Below are 20,141 nucleotides of genomic sequence, written 5' to 3' on the forward strand. Positions count from 1 at the left end.
AGAAAATGGTTATATAAATATATATATATATATATATATATATATATATATATATATATATATATATATATATATATATATATATATATATTTCTAGTTGCGGATTATGTGGAAAAAGGACTAAAAATAATGAACTTTAGGGCGAAATTGCCTCTTGGGTGAAATGTACACTTCGTCTTAACGATTCACGCATCATCTTTACTGTCTTTAGCTTGATCTACTCACGTCTCGGGATACTTCCTTTTGTCGAGAAGTTACAACTTGCATATTCATAAGTAAGGGGTCGCACGACCTTTGTCAAGGTTGCATAAACGGTGCCAGATTTTTGGGGGTTGTATATTTGAAAGCGGTTCACGTAACAACTAATTCTCGACAGTGTCACCTCTTTGGGTGAGTTTTTTACTGTAAGGCACACTATAACTAGCCCTGACAGTTCCTTTATTATGTTGTTAACAACATTAATGCCTTTATTAGCTTTTATAAACTAAATGAATGAAACGGCGGGATTTGATAGGATTGTGAGACTAAATATTGGTCTTAAAAGTAAATCTTGAGATTGTTGTACCTACGTAACAAAATCATAGCTTATACAATGAGGTTCTTATCACCGCTGTAATGAAGAAGTCGAGAGATGTAATCTAACTATCGTTGCATACATGTATTTGCTCGGTGTTTGAACTGTGAAGTGGCTTCTACCTAGAAGCGAAATGACACGAATATGAGCACAAGAACTATGAAAAGAGTCATGTGTCTTTTGAGAATCCTCTGATAAAAAGTGGTTCAAAGTTGAAGGGGGATACTACGGGGTTGTTTCTATTAAGTTTTTTAGTTGTAAGTATTTAAGTCATATCTGGTTGAATGGAAATACAAGGAGGTGCAGGAGGGGGAGGGGGGCATATTAATTTGTGTGGAGAAATTGGACTTATTGATTATTAGCTTCTCATGTAGAACTAAGATTCTTTCAACGGAAAACAGCAGTTTTCCGTCCAACATAGGTCGTTTCTAGACCAAACGTAAGTAGTACTCCGCCCTCGACAAGGTATCCGGTAGTCTGAGTTCATGATTAGTCATAGAACGGTCTGAAGCAGAGCCTAAACTAACTATCGATAGCCTTATACCTTTCTTGATTTGCAATCACCACCCCTTCCTCCTTCCTCCTTCCTCCCCTTCTCCTCCCACTCCACTATGGACCAGGGCTAATACAAAGCTTGCAAAATGATATCAAAATACATCAGACGCTACTCCAATAATCTATTTCATATTATATACAGTTGTACACATGCGAGTAAAAACTAGGATGAGGTGACGGCGCACTATCGGAATTGGAAGACACTCATAGGCTAGAAAGGGTCATTGACTAATTTATTCTACTAAGGCTTGAAATAGTTGTTAACATGTATATTAAAATTACCCTCATTTGTTCATCTTCAGCAGCAAAACATAACGGACATTTTTAAGGTCACTTCTCCTCGCTCAATTGTTGATCAATATAAAGGCGCGTAGCCAGCCAATTCGTGGTGTGAGGGGTAAAGAAAAATTTATATCACCATATCAAGAGTCAGATAACTTCAGCTTAATTAACGCCTGTACTGATATGACCTTTCAATGACATCATATCAGCTTATAACTCTCTGTTAAGCTGCATGCAGATATTGTAATGGAACTTAAAACTAATATGCATAGTTATGCACACCCTACACCCTAGAATTTAACCAAGCCGGTTGAAAGCAATACTCTTTCTCAAGGTTGACAAATATAAGCATTTTTTTCTGTCTACAAGTAATTTGAAAGAACTTAAGTAAAAGTCTTGCTGGTATACCCCATTACAGTATAATAACTACATTTGTTGGTTGTGTCAAATTGCTATACTATGGTATATAGTCGGGACCGCAGCTAGAGAATTTAAGCGGGGAAAAGACTTGGCTGACGTCCTTCCTCTGGAGGGATCCAATGATTTTTTTTTAAATTTCGGTAAGGGGACTTAGATGCAAGATAAATCAAGTTAACGACATTCGTGACGTACTACTTAATATGTCTACGTTTTAGTGTAAACTACTTTGTGTGCGCGTCTTATACAATGTGAGCCATTTGAAAGAAAGTTTGGGAGAGGGGAGCGGAAGGGAGGAGGCACGTTTCTCTAATACCCCATTACCCCCATCATCCCGGCACCCCCCCCCCCCATTCAGTGGCTACGGCCCTGTATATTCATATATTAACGATATCAAGCATTTGCAAATGGACAAAATAGCACGGTGCGTGTGTTTAAGTCCACGAAATGTATCTCATACATTATGTGTTGAGCCAAATGGAGATGTTGTTTTAATTAATAAAGACAATCACGTTTCAGAAGAACTTTGTTTTAGTATAGTGTTCATCACTGACTTAAAGTTGAACTCTGTCAAAGTAATCTCTACTAAGCTTAATATGGGTAATGAAAAGCATTACGTACTAAATCCTGTCCCTTTTAATTCTGATAGGTTGCTTTCTATTACATCATTTTAATTCGGTTTTATGTCCATATACAAGTCTGTGATCGCATTGTCCGTTGATTAACAAACCGTTATTTGCTAGCCTAATTCGAAGCCAAAGATGTAATTCATCTTTCTACTCTTTCTATACCTTTGCATATTTCATTTTTCTTACACTTCCTGTTTACCGCCATATGACCACACATTTACATTTCATTATCTTTCCTATCTTAATGTATATATGCTTCCTGTACTTATAAATTGATTGCCGTTTATAATGGAATCAACTAAACTTAAGTGAACATGCGTCAGCAGAAATATGACTGCTAACCGAATGATCGTTTTATTTTCTTGTGAATATATATGTATGCGTGTGTGTTTGTGATATAAAGAAAGCTGCCAATTATTAATAAAAATATTAATATAAAAAAAGCTTCCTCACATAAGCTAGTTACCTCTATACGTTTCTCTCATTCTAAAACACAAATTGAATTGAGAGACTTTTTGAGAGACTTTTTTTCAAACAAAACACATATCGACCAAATCATAAGGTTTGCGTTAATATCAGATTTAAGTAAAGATATATAATTACATAACGCAAGACATTACGTCTATCCCTCAACTTCTCTTATCATTACTTGTACCGGTAGCTGTCAAAACCCGTCATCTCAGTTATTATTTCCAAAAATATAGTTATGATTTATGGATGTTTGTCTGTGAAATTGTTATATTTAATGCGTTAGCCTAGATAAGTCTTCAAATGAAAGGTCAATACATCGATTACTTGGTGACCTTATTGCTTTCAGAAATTAGAACAGTCTTAAGAACAAAAAAGTCAACGAATCGGACGTGATAAGAATGAAGATATCGTCCTAGTGGTTGCCAAAAAAAATGCAAATGTGACCTGCTTTTCTCAAATATTTGCCGTTCCATTGAAATACTTGAAACTGAATATCTTAGCAATTTATAACAAGTAAGGTGGTCTTTTTACAGTTTACTTTGTATTTATCATCAAAGGTTGTAAGTAATAGTAACATATATGGCGCATATAGACGTTCTAAGAATACAGAACGAAAATACTATTGAAAACGCTACTTATTTTAGCACCTACAAGAGCATTATTGTATGAGAGATATTTTCATAGTTTGCTGAGTATATTTGCATCATGCATGGATGTGAATATGAGATCCTATAATAGTTAGTTATAATTATAACACTTATATGGTGCTCATTATTGCACGTAAACATACATTCACCTTACACAATTACAAACTGGTCATTGGTAACTTGACACACCTACACACCAAAGTGTGCACAATTCAACCAATCTCTCCTGGGGCACCACAGTGCACCACAACCACTTGTCCCCCGGGGGACTTCCCATAGGGTGCAGCCACAAACCGGCACACGCAACTATATTTACAAGTTACCTCGCAGGTCCCCATTTATACACCTGGGTGAAGAGAGGCTTACTTAATGCTGATTGTGCAAACTGATCCATGATCAGTTATAAAAGCGATTCATTGGGATAAGAGTAAGCTAGGGACACAAAGAAGGATTTGTAATACCTTTCATACCAAAGAATGGCCTCCTCCTCCCTTCGGCCCGCCTTTAACCCGTAACATCCTGCCTGGTTATTAACTTTATACTACAGGTTCAGAATTACCTCTCTGTCTTCAAGACATCTTTTCTTTTTTATTGTTTGAAACTTGAAAATAAATCTTATCAGACAAAGGGTACAGGTTTATGTTCAAAATACAATAGCTAGTGTATATGCGTTCCTGACGATGCAATAACATTGCTTTCGTTCCCTCAGAACACTTCATGGGTTTATAATTTCCTTGCGTTCTCGCCAAATATATGACATTGTGTTATCGACCAATTGCTAACCTTTTCTATACAGAATATATGCAAATAATATTTGTCAGTGGTTATGCATGGCAAGTATAGTAATTAGTATGTAAATGCCAGAGTACGAAATTACCTCTTTTTAAAATTAAACTTTTTGGACTTTAAACTGAAGTAACTTGACAACCGGGTCTTTTGTTTCTGTTCGTTCTTTCATTTCTTTTTAATTAGCTGATATTTGTATCTACCACATTGGAGATAAGTCAAAGAGCCTCTATGAACGTGTCAAAAAACACTTAAGGAAAATTTACGTTCAGGGTTTTACTCTGTGTCACTGTGATGAACAAGCCATAAGGTGTTCACACATAATTTAGAAGTCCCTCTTTCAATCATATGTGTAGCTGCTGTATGTATTTGGTTACAATCATTTGTATTTTCCCATGGTTGCAGTCGACCCCTATATAGTAGATGTACGTCCTTGTCCAAGTCTGCTATCCAGACCACATATAGTCCAGGTTTAAGTCCAGGCTATGAAATATGGATTCTGGACATAACATACCTTCACAACCCTCTCTCATCATTCCATTTATCCTTCATTTTTCACCATTGTTGTAACCGAGTCATTTCTAATCAAGCCAAGTAAAATTCATTTTTTTTTTATATGTCAAGTAATGCCAAGAATCATTTAATTGTATTCCAAGTCAAATCAAGTCACACTGTCATTTGACTTTATCTGCAAGCCAAGTCAACCCACGAGTCCTTTGTCTGCAAGTCACAAGTCACAAGTCAAGATAAGCTTGACTCGAGTCCAAGATTAGAACAAGGAAGGGCTTTCTAAGAGTCCAATTCATTGACTCGAGTCAGCATTACTACTTCTCACGCTTATATACCCAGTAGATGATTTCTTAATGATGTACTCATAAGATGCGAACATTTCCCTCTCAACTGACATGTAACTTTTTATCCAGGTTTTGCAACGTACAGACCGGCAATAGTATGCATTTAGGGACGTTATCGCGTAGTTACTTACCCAGGTGCAAACCACCATCTCCAAAGAGGATAGTACGAATATATGAACCAAACAAATGGGCAAATATTCCTCAATTTTTAGTTTGAACACTAAGTTTATCCTATCAATTTTGGTCAACAGTTTGCCCAACTTGGGAGGTTTTTGAATATTCAATCATTTATCGCTGGGTTGAAAGTTTAGCACGTTTTTGCCCATCGTATTTAACAATACATGCGCAATTATTATGATTTTATGAAACTAAGCATTCACTTAAGCTTTATTCGTGCGTGACCTTATCTTCACCCGACAAAAGCTTTACTGAATATTTTAACACTACATATATGGTCCACAAATGGCAAGAAGAGCGTTTTCGGGGCAATCTCATCCATCATTTAAAAAATATTAACTACGTGGAACATTGCTGTTGTAAATTATCTCAATCAGCGTAAGAAATTTTCGGTCTATGTTCATACGATTTTAGCAGAACCGTCGTGCGCTTCACTTAAACATTTGTCGTGATTTGGCAAACAGATAGTTATTTGAAATAGGGGTATAAACCGCCATGGAAACCATAAGTAAAAAAAGGTTTTACAATATACTCAAGAGAACACTATAAAAAAATCCACACAAAAGTTCCTTTTAATTTGTCCAATTCTTTCGAAAAAAAATATCCTTGAGCTTTCCCCCAACTTCCCAGTCATGATGTATCTGAAAGCAAAGCGCACTAACTCTCCTGAGCATCGATGTACGTAAAGCAATTAGAAGTCTATAATTAGTACAATAATAATATTGTGATACAAGAGATTATCATCAGAAAATGGAAATATAAAGTAATCGATGTAGCTTGAGGCTTCTCCATACAATGGCGGGGAATCTCAATTTTTACTTTACGGGGTAAAATTTGAAAACTTAAAACACAAATGATGTATTGCTTAATAGAATTACGTTATATTTAAACAGCAATCAAGCTTTTAATTTTACCTTTCAATAGCCAAACGGCCTCAATAGGCCTTGGGCAGCAGTCTTGAATAAATCCCAGGTATATATACTGTTGCCATTCTGAAGGTTACATGAAACTCACGATAGGTATACTTATAAAAGATGAGTTTCGCTCGAATTCAAAGGTCACAATGAACTAGACAATTCATATTAATATATGATGAGTAATATACTAATCAATTCATAAGTAAAACATGAGGTTTAAGTAAAGTTTCCAAGTATACGAAGAACATGATTCATCTTGTGGTTTACAAAGAACTACAAGGTGATAATGGTGAACTGAATGAAGTTTGCTAAGTCGACTCAGTACTGGTACATGATGGATAGATGGATATAGATTGATACAGATGGATAGATGGATATAGATTGATACAGATGGATATAGATGGATAGATGGATATAGATGGATATATGGATAGATGGATTTAGATGGATAAAGATGGATATAGATTGATACAGATGGATAGATTGATACAGATGGATAGAGATGGATAGATGGATAGAGATGGATATATGGATAGATGGATTTAGATGGATAAAGATGGATATAGATTGATACAGATGGATAGATTGATACAGATGGATAGAGATGGATATATGGATAGAGATGGATATATGGATAGATGGATAGATAGATATAGATGGATAAAGATAGATGGATAGATGGATACAGTGGCGGAGATTTCTTGTCAGAAGTGGGGGAGTTGCAGGCCATTGATGAAATAAAAAGTCATAACTGTTGGCTCACTATCTAAGTGGAGCGCCACCATAAGTTGGCGCGAAGTGCACAAGAATTTTTTGGCAAATATTGCTTCCCAGATTGCAGTAAATGGCACTGCCCAGGCCTCGAAAAGCTGCATTTAACCAGGGGCGTATGTCGGATTTTCTAACCCGGGGGGGGGGGCGTATTACTATCTAAGCGGAGCGCCACCATTGGTTGGCGCGCAGCGTACAAGCAAATTTCTGGTTTTGGTACCCCCAGATCACCGGAAATGGCACTTCTCGGGCTTGAAACTGACCAACCATATGTACACTTTTGCCTGAGAACCAAGTTTTTTCCAAATACTTTTTTTCTCATCTATAACCTTTTTGAAGATTGTCACCAGTCACACATCATGTTCGACTTCATCACATATCCTGTGGATCATTGCTTTTAAATTTGTAGGTGATTCTTCATCGCGGCCCACAATATCCGTCAGCCCCACTGTTCAGAATTTGAAAATTCACAATTCTCGTGAATAAATACACTTCAAAACATTCCCATAATGTTGCACAAAATATCATCTACAGACAACCGATATAGAAAAACCTCCTTCAACCCTAACAGACAGGTCAAAATTGCACGAGTATGATGAAGTATGATGAAGAATGTTGGTTAGGGAATTTTCAAAAATTCAGACGGCTACTAAAAAAATTCGTTGAAGGAAATAAAAATATACCAGATATTTCCGAAACCGAACACTACACACATCGACAGTTTTGAGCATGGGCGCAGATCAGTCTTGGATAATGGTGGGGACGCGTATCTGTTCTATGACACTATAAGCTGAGCAAAACCATGGGTTCGCGCGTAGCGTAAGATTTTTTGGGCAAATATACCTCCCAGATCGCCGGAAATAACACTTCCCAGACCTAATGATGCTCCTAAACCTCCTTAAGTTTAAGATATCATGGCTTAGAAATTTAGTTTGGAGAAATACATGGGCGTCTGCAGAAAGAAAATCAGGGGACAAATAATCCAAGTAGACTTTAAACGATGGGTCTGGGGTCCTCTCCCAGAAAACAAATATAGACTGCCGCATATGCGATTTCCGTCCTATATTTAACAACTGTGGATAAAATACAATAAAATGAGAACTGCTGCATGTCTTTTGCACAATGCTGGATCAAACTGCGCCAAAGTTCAATACAGGGGAACTTGAAATGCAGCTATTGGTCAAGACAAATTTGTGGGGACACGGTATATCATGTCCCCACTACTGAAAAAGTTGGTGGGGACGCGTCCCGCTGTCCTCACCAGGATCTGCGCCCATGGTTTGGAGGCTGTTTATCGTGGAACGCCATTTCATGCTCACTGATATGATGTGATATCTGCTGTTTGCTTTACAAATTCGAATAATTTTGTCACTGTTCCTCTTTCTCTTCCCGTTTTCTTGCCGTATTTTCTACTCCATCCTTTTCTCCTTTTCTCTTTCTTCTTTTTCTTTTCCTTCCTTCACCTTGTTGAAGTTGGCAAGTGTATACAGTTCCAAAGCTATTCAACAGCAACAAAACGTTATTTTGTGTATGTCTGTTGTGAGGTGAAGTTAGCGCTATGAGCTACAAGTTCCAATGAGCAAGGTGGGGAAAAGGGGCTAGAAATAATGTGTGGGTCAATTCTAACTCGGTTTTCGGTCGTTAATTGTTGATGTAGCCTACCAGGTAAAAGGTTGAAATGACTTTAACAATTTCAAATTTAATAATTTGATTTATTATGCCATTTGGAGCACATAAAATAGGCTATAACAGAACATTACTGGCAAAAACTAGGGGGGGGTTGATTGTGTGGGCCAACCCCCCTCTTCAAAAAGTGGGGGGTTAAAACCCCCCAACCCCCCTGTTTCTTCGCCACTGGATGGATAGATGGATATAGATGGATATAGATGGATAGATGGATATATGGACAGATGGATATAGATTGATACAGATTGATATAGATGGATAGATTGATATAGATTGATATAGATGGATATAGATGGATAGATGGATATATTGAGAGATAGATTTAGATGAATATTTGGATAGTTGGTTTGCTGGATCGATGGATCGATGGATAGATGGATAGATGGATTTAGATGGATAAATGAATAGATGGATAGATGGATAGATGGATATAGATTGATATAGATTGATAGAGATGGATATAGATGGATAGATGGATATATGGATAGATGGATAGATGGATTTAGATGGATAGATGAATAGATGGATAGATGGATCGACACATAAAAGCCTTCTTTTCATAAATTTCATCTCAAAACTAGTTTTTCTTGAGTGCAATTGAGAAGCAGGAATTGAAACTTCATTTGTCAGGGTCTCTAAAGGGAACCATAGAAAAATGTTCTGTCTCAACAAAAGTTGAAATTACACACGTGCTTACGTTTCATTTACGTTATCTTCATGATATGGACCCACGGTGAGGCAAATCTTAAACTCTTCATTGATTCCATAAACTCGTTCGTTGCTAATAGGCCAAAGGCAAACCCCGCTGAATCATTGACGTACAAAACTCGTCAAACCTGTTCCTAAACGGTACAATTTGTAAATGAAGTCCACCCTGGTCTCCCACCACTTGCAAATATCTTTCAGACGAATTTTCACATACTTCAAAGCACCGAACGTCTGAAATCAGTTTTCCCGGAACCACCTGCCATTTTATTTACGAGACTTGAAACCTACGGGACATTTTAGTTCGGGCATTGCTTTCAGGATGACACCTCATCAGAGTCAAACAAAACGGAAAATTCAGGATCATCGCCCTGTACACAAAATTGCAAGATGTGCTTACCTGTAGATTCTACTGGGGCCTTTCAGAGCAACCACGCACGTTCCGAAACCGGCAGAAAATAAACTAACTCTCTATAAACGTGATATACCTCAACTGGGGGAAGAACACTTGGTAAAGAGAAGGTTATACCTGCGTCTATACGAAACGTACATGTGGAGCTCAATACCTTAACAGTGGAAACAAAAACCAAGAAGATACAATAATGGAGCAACTTAACTCATTACAGTCTGTTCCAACACAGTAAGCCGCCATCATGGGAGCCGTAATAAAATCCATGCGTGAAGTGGTGGTTGATATTATGGCTGAAAGTGTTGCATTCATGGAGAATGAAGTGGTGTCAGTTTAGGAGGTATTGAAAGAGAAAGCCGAAAAGTTGGCTTAGGTCGAGAAATATTCGAAAAGCTCAAAATGGAAGACATAGAAAATATACCTTGAAGGCAAAATCTTATCTTCCATGGAATCTCGGAAGGAAGTGAAGGAGATGTTTCGTATGAACATTGAATCGAAAATGATATCTGAAATCTTTGATGAGGTTCCCGGAAAATCGTTTGAAATCGAGAGTGCCCATAGGTCTCAAGAGGGACTGGCACGTCAGCACAAGCAGTAACCTCGTCCTGTCCATGTTATCTTTCTACGTTTTTCGGACCGAACATTAATTATGAACGAAGCATCTTTCGAAGCGAAAGGGAAACATCTTGAAATGGATAAGAATGTTTGTTTCGGATGATGCCAGCCTATCCGTCTGACAAGATCGAGAAAACAAATCGACAAAAGCTTCCTGAAGTCAAAAGAGGAAGTGATGTAAAAACTATGCCCGCCTTGTCTTATCATTGTTTGTCTAATCATTGTTAAACATGGCGGATCACGACAATCATTCAATTAAGTAGACATGATGCGTCTGCAATAAGCTGGAGGGGTTCGCTCTTGTTACTGGCGATTGATATTTGTCTGTGATTTGAGATTAGTTGGATTGACCCCTAGAATAATATTTACTGAAAAGGTAAAGTAGCGATGGACGCGTATATCTGTCGGCGTCGTTGTTGAGTTCCTCATGTCACTTGCAGTGTATCCATGTATGTCAGATCTGTTTTTACCTCCATGGTCAGTTGTAACAAATTTGCAGGTCAGACGACAGGAATGTACGTATATCATCCTTAATTGAAGAAGGACTTGGTTATTATATTTAAAAAACAGATGTTTTCGATTATAGGTCTAAGTAATCATCTTTACTGTTTTCAGGATGTTCATTGGGATGTTAATTTAATTCATTCGGTTCCGGTAGAATGGGGCTTAAACTGTTACATTACACCAAGAATGATAACACAACAGACGTGGCTGGATACTTATGAAAAATAATTCGATTTTAATGTCAACAAGACAAAATGTAGCTCGGATGGAAATTACATCTCCATATAGATGTGGATATTGGTCAATATTCCATTACGGTTGTTATTTATGGTCCCAATATGAACACACCTTCCTTTTTCCCCGTAAAATTCAAGAGGTTATCGAGGAGTTCAACACAGTTCATTGTATCAATGTTGAGGACTAGAATGTTGTCCTTACTCCAGATCTGGATACTATGAATGACATGCATTTACATAATCCAAGAGCCAGGGAGGTTGTTTTTCAGTTGATGGATGAACTGACATTGTTTGATGTCTGGCGTATATTTCATCCTACAGGTTTCTAAGTTACCTGGCGACAAATGTCTCCTCTAAACCAGAGCCGTTGTGGACTATTTGTTAGCTTCTTCGGGGCTCTTTAATACTGTTTTGTCAACTGACATTTCTTATGGCTACAGATCAGATCAGATCATTTCATGATTATAGTACTTCATTTAATCAAGTTGTGTCTCATTTGGCAGAAGTTACTGGAAATTTTCACAACTCCCTCTTGGAAATGGAAAGCTATCGGAAGCTTATAAATTAAATTATCGATGATACATTTGAGGACTAAGGGTGTTTTCCATATAATCGTGATAATGCTACTAACATTCACAGGTAAAATGTCATGTTAACAATAAGTGATCAATTGTTTTCTTTATAAACTCTTTAAAGAGAGAGAAAATTGAGAGGAAACATGATACTATCACGTTCGCAGTGGATTGAAGAAGACAAAGACCATCCAAGTTTTTTTCCTACAACACGGAAGCTCACTTTTGAGTTGGTGTTTGTACGTTTGCCATGCATGCACCCGTATCGAACAATGCTAGTTCTGTTTTGGTGACTTTTGTTTTAAGTAAAGTAATAAAAATATCATATAACATATAAATATATAAAAAATATATATATATATATATATATATATATATATTTGTGACTCGTGCAATACTGATCTACGTTTGATATTATAATATTTGCATGCATCTTCTATTAGCATAGTAATGTCACCCTTACCTCGTTTAGTCAGGAAATCGTTGCTCTCAAGTTTGTCAGCAGGACGATATTTCTTGAACTATATAGATGGTGTTTAAATGTTTACATTCACTTTCAAATCCGTCAATTGAGATAAACCCCCGCTACACGTTATCATAAGTTACCGACGTAATACCTGCGGAAGAGAATTATAATCAAGTTATAATTATGAATTTTCACTGTTTATACTTTTGTTGTTCTATTGCTTCATTTACATATATATATTGAATTCTATTTCCGTAGTGCATAGCTGAAAATAAAGTGCCTGCCAACAAACAAATCGTAGATTATTTACTTGAAACAAGTTAATGCCGTCAACATTTCGTAATCTTGAAAATGATTTTGCGAGGACCAAGTAACGTGCAGAATATTTGACGTCGAGCAATTTGGTCGCCTCCAAAGCACTCCCTATCAAACCCTCCCATCCATTTCTATCACCCTTCCACATGTTCTACACTCGGCATTTATTTCGTAATTTTTCTCAATATTCAAACAATGTAGGTTAACTATGTATGCTTTTATACAATAAATATAGTTTTAAATTTACAAAGAGAAAGGAAGTGGTCTAAGAAACCTAAATAAGCTTAACTCACATCCATTCCCCAAAAGGAAAAATATCAATGGATTAATACACAATATCAAATGGTTTGAAACATTACAAAACTCCAGGTAATAAAGTGTTATGTAAAAATTAATATTCAAAAGCTATTTGAATAATAAGTACTAAGATTCAGTTGAAATGAATGTGGTGAAGCTTGACTTTGCATGGTAGTATAGGCAAAGATTTCCAATAAGTAGGTCGATTTCATAAGCTCTGCATACTAATATTAGTTCGAGGACGTGGTTTGTACATGTATACCAGCCTGCCTCGTATTATGATTATGTATATCATTATTGTACGCAAAAAAAAATAATGTACGAAATCAGAAGGGTTATGATTATTAATAGAACGGTAGTAGGCGAAAGTATCAATGTGGAAATTGATAAGGTCAGGGAATTTAAGGAGATTGAGAGAAGTAAATAGCTTGTTGGTGTGATCATTGAAGGAAGCTAACGAAATACGACGAATTGCACTCTCTTAAAGCGTGGGAAGTTTCTTGATATTAGGAATAGATTGTACCGGACCAAAACTGTCACGCAACAAGTGAAATGGACATGAATAAGCGTAAGATATAAAGAACGAAGAACTTGTCTCGGTAGTGAATGATTCAAATTACAGAGAATCCCAACAACCTTCGGGCAATCTTTATAGAGATTGAATCATCGTGATTATTCCACGTCAAGCCAGAGTCAATAGTATAGCTCTCCTAGAAACGTTGTATAATTCTAATCATTTTAAGATATTTTCCATGATCCATTAATATGTCAAATGTCACGTTATTAATGCTGCTGTTATTATCATTAAAACCAATATAATTAGTCTTAATAAAATAAACATGTTAGCAAACTGCTTATCCACTAGAGAGCCTGTGTAATAGAATGTGTAAAAGTAAGTTGGCCTGACTTTTCGATCCTAGCAGGATCTTCTTCAGAGGCTAAATGACAAGTAACAGTAACAGAAGGGACAAAAACATGCACAGAATACAGACATGAGCACGGTGAACACAATGAGATAGATGAAAGGGGATTAGAAGGCAAGGGATGGAGAGAAGAAAGCAACAGGGGAAGAGGAAAGGTAGGAGATAAACAGTGGAGGGACAAAGAGAGGATTAAAGGAACATTTAGAGAATGTTCATTGGCAGAGAGTCAAGCATATAGAAGTTTGAAAGTTCCTGACGAATTGTGCAGTGTTTCAATACAATAACATTATGACCATGGTGAAGAAAACATTAGTATAATCAGCAGAACAAGATAGTGGAACATTTCTCTGATACTTCATGTATATCATTGACATAAATGATAAAAAGTAACGGCCCTAAAATAGATCCTCGTGGAACACCACACACTGTAATCATCGTCTTGGAACATACATTATTGAAAGTAGTGAATTGTATTCTGTCGGACTTATCTTTCTCACCACTTCCATCAATATTCTTAGACGATCCTCTCAAACATCTTGTTTACTACTATATAAATAAGGTCACCACACACACACACGCACACATACACACACAACGTACACTCCCTATATCAGATTTCAACTATCCATACCTTAGGAAGGAATTTTGACCAACATCAACTAATTTGCGCAAGTACAGGTATACAATAGCGATGCACCATTTGCGGTGTTGCTTGAGGATTTAATTAAAAGGTCGCTGAAATGTTACGGAAGGTTCTCATATATACGAGATTCACACACATGCATGGAGCCAAACGTGATACCAGTAACTTGTCGTTTTATATTGGTTTCCATTGTCTTTAGCTTCATAATTGTAAAAAGGAGAAATACAGATAATTATCATATGTAGCTGAGGTGGGTCTTTGTATCATTTATGTTGGTTTAATTTTACTGCAGTAACTACATAGTTACAAAAGAATCAGCCTTTTGTTTTTTGGCTGAAATAATTAGTATTTGCATTGTCCAGTCTATATGACACGTTTAAACAACAATTACAAATTAACCTGGTGGTTATGATTTATCATTTTACTAATCTTATGACAAATGTCTGGCATTTACGCCATGATACTTTGTAATTATAGATAATAATTCAACTTTCCGTCCTACGATAACTAAACGATGGCATTGCATTGGTCAGTGACATAGGGTAGGAGAGCACTACAACCAACCAATGACACTGCTTTGGTCAGTGACTTAGGTTAGGGGAGCACTGCGACTAACCAACGACACTGTATTGATTAGGGACGTAGCTAGGTTAGGGGGCACTACAACTAACCAACGACACTGTATTGATTAGGGACGTAGGGTAGGGAGCACTATACGATAACCATCCAATGCCACTGTACTGATTGATCAGGGACGTATGTTAGGGGAGCACTACGACTAGCCAATGCCACTGTATTGATCAGTGACGTAGGGTAGGGAGCACTACTTCCAACAAATGGCACTGCTTTGGTCAGTGTCGTAGGGTAGGGGAGCACAACAACTAACCAACGACACTGTACAGATCAGGGACGTAGGGTAGGAAGTACTACGATAACCAACAAATGACACTGCTTTGATCAGTGACGTCGGATAGGGGAGCAAAACAACTAACAAATGACACTGCTTTGGTCAGTGACGAAGGTTAGGGGAGCACTACAACTAACCAATGCCACTGTATTGATCAGTGACGTAGGGTAGGGGGGCACTACGATAACTAACCGATGACACTGTATTAATAAGGGACATAGGGTAGGAGAGCACTGCCATAACCAACAAATGACACTGTATTGATCAGTGACGTAGGGTAGGGGAGCAGTACGATAACGAGACGAGGATACTGTATTATCACATGTTGATCACTGCAATTGCTGAATGTATAAGCACTCACTAATGAGAGTTATTAGATCAGTCTAATTATTTCAGAGAAGCTTGTTTATGTTTTTTCCCCTTCTTACTATAATTGATAGTATGAGTGCAAAAACGTATATATGCCTAGTGCGATAAATATCGAATAGTACATCTTGAAAAGGCAAAGGTAAAAGAGACACTCAACACGCAAAATGGTTTAATTCAAACTTCAATAATCAGTTCTGATTGGATATCTTTATTCTATAGTCTCTGTGCGATATATTTGAAATTCACTAACGAAGGATTTGAGATTGCAGAAAGATCATCGTTAGATAATACTTATTTAGGTTTACAATTAGAAGTGGAACATCTCTGTGGTGTATTAAATAAGCCAAATAGCCAAACTCTAGAATTAACCTAGCTATGGGGAGCCGTATGAACATGTCAAACTAAGGTTTTAATTGAGCTAATTGATGTATCTGTCTTTTTAAGGCATCGCGGATTATCAATCGCCGTCAAAACGACGGCGTAGAAGAGAAAGACACGGTGTGCTGAGAATTCAATTATAAACCATGCCGTGTTGGGAGATAATACAGTCGTATAGGGAAAATAAGAAAATGAAATAAATTTCACAAGGGCGAATGTGTGATACACTCAAAACAGAATGTTTTCCCCGCCCCCCCCCACTTTTCATACGATTACAAAGCTTTTACATGGTATGTAAAGTGTTAGGAGGGGTGGGAGGGGGATGATCAAGCCCGTTACCCGCCTGGATAAGACGTTCATATACTACAACTTATGGTCGGTACGGTAATGTGCATAAACACACGATACATACAGAAAACACGGTTACTACTGTAAATCTTTTAGTTTTGTACCAAAAGTATAAGAACTGGATCGTGCTATAAATTGGTAGCATGTGCTATTAGGATTACAGTTAGAACTGAGGATATGTGTAATTCTAATAAATCCAGTTGTTGGGATTTGTTGGAATTACAAATATCCTCAGTTCTTACTGTAATTCTAATAACACATGCTATCGATTTATCAGATTTGTCAGCACAATCCAGTATTTTACTGTGGTACAAAACTTTAAGATTTAACAATAGTTACTGTGATCTCTGCGTGAATCGTCTGGCATTAATTATCATGGCTCGTTTTGCGTACAAGTACACCATTTATGATCATACGTATTGCATAAATAGAATCCATGTTGATTTTCTGATAAAGTTGTCAAACATAAGTTAATTACATTATTTTAATGGCTATATTATTCGTACATATCTTTCTGCTGTCTTGAGTGATGTCCGCATTAGTGCGTATATAATCATCCCGTGATTAAGAAAGACGTTAATGGTAGCAACAGGCTCATATAAAATGCAATCATGCAATAATGAATCAAATGGAATCAAAACTACCCAAAATCCCAATTCTGTAATGTTTGTTAGGAGAAGCAATCCCAGCTATCGTCAATAATTGGTGATTTCATCAAGGTCATAAGGAGGTGAAATTTTCTCTGTAATCTTTGTGTGAATCGGCTGATTTTTTTTTTCTTTCTTCACATGCATTTTAAAGGTAAATCTAACAGTAATGAAACTGGCGCCAATAACAATATGAGATCATGTTATACAAGATTTGAAAGTCAATGTTTGCAAACCTATTACTGTATACGAAAAATAAACAATTTAAGAAATAAAGAAACACATCAACTTCAAACATTATGTGGCATTGTGTTTCCATAATTAGACTTAATCAAGTCTTCAGTGTTTGTTTGAAGAAACAATTGAAGCTGTGATATCTCGTAATTTAAATGAGATGTTTGCTTAACTGTTTGGGGGGAATTTGGGGAAATTCATCGCATATATCTATATAGCATAACATGTAAACAATGATGGTTGGGTTGGCGCCGGCTCCTCCTTTAATTAGCAAACAGAGATGAACGCATAAAGCAACGCCGGACGAAACGGTTCTCTCAAAAATCCGTTTATTCCAGGTAGGTTAAATAAGACAATTTCTTGGAATTATTAATTAAACCTCGGTAAACTTAAGTCAAATGAGCAGAGGACGTATAGGATAATAGGAATCAAACTATAACACAATGTTTAAAACAAATTAACTGGGAAACGGAAATTATGTATAAGTTGTGTTGATGCGGTCTTTGTTAATGTAAGATTAATTCTCAGATAAAGCTGTAAATAGTTCTCTTTTGAATGTAAATAAATTGTATAGTAGAGAATACTCCGTTATCTTGATTATTCTTTTTTTCCTCTTCATTTTTTTTTACGAGGAAACCAGATAACCCTCGAATACAAGTTTGAAACTATTATTTTTCCTGCGTTCATCTTCCTTATTCTGTTCTGAGTTTTAACTTGCGAATCCACGACCATGTATCCGCGCAGAGCTATGAAACAGACATCTGTTTGGACTTAGCTAAATTCGATGCTTCTATCATACGCCGCGCGAGCAAACGCACGGTTTCTCGTATCGCACCCAAAAACACTTATAAAAATTTTACAGAAGTACCCCGGAAACAACCCTCGTGGATACTAACGTCCGTACATATAGTGTGAAGGCCCTGACCAATCTGAGACTATACCTGCACAGTCCTAAGGTGAGCCGCGACTAATCGGGGCGACTGACACACCCAGTCTATTGCCTGTCCGTACCAAGCACAAGGGAACACCCAAATACAAGTAAAATGAAATATTCCCTAATACGTATACGTTGTGCTGCCTGACTCTAAAAATTAGCCCCTTGCCCTCCGCGGAGCTCATCGGATGTTTAAATGAAACACGACGAGGTGGATTTCGTACAACGGGTCAATTCCATAGATTTTGGCTGCAACACCTTTCAATTGATCTCAGTTTCGGGAATTCCCACCACCAGACCAGCCTGTGCTGACGGGGCGACTTCGTAAACTGTACATAAGGGGTTTCTGATTATTGTACATCCACTGCTACACTTTCACCTATACTAACTAACTCTGCCTATTGAGCATCTCTAAGCTCATCCATCAAGGGAGCTAAAGTTAGTACGTATGGTCTAAATCTAAAGTTCCCATTTGAATTTGCTGCGCTTTGATTTGTACCTGCCAATAATCCTGGAGAATTTAAACTTATACCCGCGGCATAAACGTCACACTCTGACGTCCCTATGTCCCAAACCGTGGTTAAATGTTGGGGTTAACTGGCAGGGTCACCAGATGGGACTGGTCGTCGCCACCATTTGCATGGGATATGCCATTCCTATGATAAAATATGATCCATTCATACGGATCTAATTCGAAGGACAACATCTTGCCCTTCTCCTTCTAGGTTCATTGTCCACTGGTATTTAATATTAATAAAGATTATCAGATCTACTTCCTATAGACTTTACTTGAATAACCCGAATTGAGAAAAATCGAAGCTGTTTGAAAGTCAGCCGACTACCCTCGTTTCGTTCCAGTAATGTCCATTATTCGTTATTTATTTGCCTTTATCAATAAACCGAATACCTCAGACAATCTTCTTCCAGGGTCGATACCTAATATTCATGCTCTAATCACCTCGTCCCTACGAGGCTTGCGGGTACAAAGATCGTACTCAGAATCCACGTGTATGGTTTTCCTTTTTTTTCTGTATTTTACTATGATAAATGGTGTTCGAAGACTCAATTGGTGTAGTTTAGACATTTCCCCCAAAATAACCACCTTAACTTCACCGGCATTGCGTGATAGGCATTAAGAGCTGGTCAATTAGAGTCAGTGTGATTGAATCGCAATTTAACGGATGGTGGGTTTCCGATTAAGTAATACAGCCCTCTTCTTCGGTGTTTTTTCTTTGTCCTCTTTGTCTTTCGATTAATTCCGATACTCATTATTGATATTTCATTAGATAGGCCTACGTATAGTAAATTTTACGGTAGCAGTGCTGTTCATACCATTAATCATGCAACAGCTGAAGATGACTCAACAGAAACGAATAGGAAAATACCGAGTGGAGTTTGAACCTCTTAGTTTGTAAGTTCCGGGAAAAGTTGTAAGTTAATTTTAGCGACACAAAATCTCTTTAATTTCCTCTCTTGTTCATGACGTTGTTTAATTTAGACTTAAAAGTACGTATTTTGGGGTTTCCAATGACGTATACATCGCGTTAAAACAAAAAATGACTTTATCTAAACTTTCACTGGTTATACTTGAAATGACATGTTAACGGTATTTAATGAAATTGGCTTACGTGGCTAACTGTCTTAATTTAGTTTTTTTTTTGTTTTTTTTTTGTGGGGTGATCAGTGTTAGTTTTATTTCAAATAACGTGCATATCTTGCTTTGAAGTATAGCGATAAGAAAGAAATTGTTAAAATCCGGTCGTAAAATATATGAGCTACTGGTGTGTGACGTCACATGTTGTTTCGAGTGGGACGAAAGTCAAACGCGTTTCTATTTGGTTGACATTCAGTCGAGTGAACATAAAACAGTGGA

General features: G+C 37.1%; 1 protein-coding gene across 2 annotated transcripts in view; it reads right to left on the minus strand.

Annotated features, from left to right (window-relative positions):
• LOC139966428 (uncharacterized) overlaps positions 1-20,141 on the minus strand; it is a 50,760-nt gene that overhangs the window by 20,018 nt on the left and 10,601 nt on the right. The window contains exon 1 of one of the 2 annotated variants that reach the window (XM_071969411.1): positions 9,872-10,107. The gene's annotated coding sequence lies outside the window, so the exon portion shown is untranslated. Of the gene's footprint in view, positions 1-9,871; positions 10,108-12,270; positions 12,425-20,141 lie in introns of those variants that run through there. The other variant, XM_071969410.1, reaches the window with a different exon arrangement.

This window comes from Apostichopus japonicus, chromosome 4 (genome assembly GCF_037975245.1).
Source record: "Apostichopus japonicus isolate 1M-3 chromosome 4, ASM3797524v1, whole genome shotgun sequence".
Classification (NCBI taxonomy): domain Eukaryota; kingdom Metazoa; phylum Echinodermata; class Holothuroidea; order Aspidochirotida; family Stichopodidae; genus Apostichopus; species Apostichopus japonicus.